At 46.6% G+C, this 1,910-nt stretch overlaps 1 protein-coding gene across 1 annotated transcript in view; it reads right to left on the bottom strand.

Moving 5' to 3' along the window:
• LOC103603322 (chromosome unknown open reading frame, human C7orf57) overlaps positions 1–1,910 on the bottom strand; it is a 23,585-nt gene that overhangs the window by 6,524 nt on the left and 15,151 nt on the right. The window lies entirely within an intron of this gene.

Raw genomic sequence — 1,910 nt, 5'->3', positions numbered from 1 at the left:
TGTCGCCCGCACTGTGCTCAGCCAGTGAGCGCACCGGCCATCCCTATATAGGATCCGAACCGGCGGCCTCGGCGCTCCCAGTGCCGCACTCTCCTGAGTGAGCCATGGGTTCGGCCCGGAAGTACATTTCAAAGCATCCCTTGTAATGGGTGAGAACATGCTTAGTCCAGTCTTCAAAACCTTTCTTTGTGATAGCCAGTTAAAAATTAGTAATAGTTCTTGTGTTTCACAGGGAAGCCGCCTTCAGAAAATACCAGCCTTCCCTGGTAGTGATAGATTGCTCACAACTACCATTTTGCTCCTTTGCATAGCTCTGTGTCCTGCCATTGATCACTGTTAGCCTGGCCTCTCACCACCTGCTGTGTCTTCACAGACATAACCTGCACTGCAGGGTGATGGGCAGGCTGACATCGTGATGGAAGCAGCAGCTGAGCTTTTAAGTCAAGCAGGTGACACGTTACCTGTTCCCTCAGAGCCTCAGGTTTCTTCCTTGTAGATCACTTTGTTGTTAAGCATATTTCTATGGTTCTCTCTGCCCATCACTCTCTCCCTCCCTCCCTCCTTTCCTCCCTCTCGCCTTCTCTCTTTCTTTATGTGTACACGAGCATATACACATTTTCCTCCTCCCTCCCAGTCTGAGCCGAGTGCTCTCATGGCATTTGTCGCAATGCAATGTAACCGATGGATTGTTTTCTCCCCACTGGGCGAGAAGCTGTTTGAAGAAGTAGTCAGGCAATTCATGAGGTTTACTCTAGTTTTAAACTAGGATTCCGGGAAAGTAAGCAGACACAGAAGGCCTCAGGGACTTCACTCTCCACTGGCAGGTCAGCAGATGTCAGGGCATCTAATCTATCTTCCAGCCGAATACTGAGCCAGAGCACCTCCGAGGCGCCGGCACCTGGGTTCAGGACTTGGTGACACAAAAACGTCAGGACTGAGCAGCATGTGTGTGCAAGGACCAGTGGCCCCAAGCGAGCAGGGTGAGGTGTGGCATCGTGGAAGCAGGTTTTGGGCAGGACACAGCCTGATGGAGAAGTGTGGCATCCACACCACAATCCCGCAGCAAAATGCAGAAGTGGGGACATGCTCAACAGGGCAAAACGGCATTAGGAGGGTAGAGAGAGTTAGAAATCTTGATTCCTATTTGATTTTTAGCATAGGGTTTTAGGTAATGCAGGTATGGGACAAAAGTCCTCAGACAGGAAGCAAGAGCTTACAGCTAGGGGGCAAGAGCCCACCGAATCAATTCTAATCACTGTTTGGGTTAGGGATTATATACACTGTTAATATATTGGGTTCATTGGAAGATTTTGTGAAAAGGAAACTCACACAGGTTTAAAGCCTATAATGTGAAGAAAAGAACTGAAACAGAATAAGGATTGTTCCGAAGGCAATAACCTTTAATACAACAAAGCTTAAATGATGGGAAAACATGTGAGTTAAGATTTCCAAGGACGTTTTGCTAGATTAGTTAGTACATGGGGGGGGGGGTTTTCCACATTTTGCTTTAAGCTGTTTCTGTGAGTTTCTCAAGAAGTCAGGCACTTTCATGATTGACTTATTGTTTCTTTTGCATGTCACCTAGCTTAGATTTATGACTCTTTTGATGGTATATTATTTAAACTATTTTGAACCATGCATGCTTGGATGGAGATTGTTACATAGCCAATTTCTTTATGTTCTTACTATGACTGGTTAACCATCTATTCTTTTCCTGTAATTTCCTTGTTTTTTAAATAAAAACTGAAGCGAAAACCGACCACGGCTGCTACCCAGTTTCTCCTTTTTTTTTTTTTTTCTTTTTGTCTTTTTCCGTTTCCGGCAATGGATCGCAACCCTCAGTGTTGCACCTGCACCGGACCGGGACCGGCAACGGGATCGCAACCCTCGGTGTTGCTCCCGCGCCTCGC

The sequence above is a fragment of the Galeopterus variegatus genome, unplaced genomic scaffold (assembly GCF_000696425.1).
Source record: "Galeopterus variegatus unplaced genomic scaffold, G_variegatus-3.0.2 Scaffold4548, whole genome shotgun sequence".
Lineage (NCBI taxonomy): Eukaryota > Metazoa > Chordata > Mammalia > Dermoptera > Cynocephalidae > Galeopterus > Galeopterus variegatus.
The sequence above is the reverse complement of the archived record's forward strand: the minus strand, read 5'-3'. Positions and strand labels throughout refer to the sequence as shown.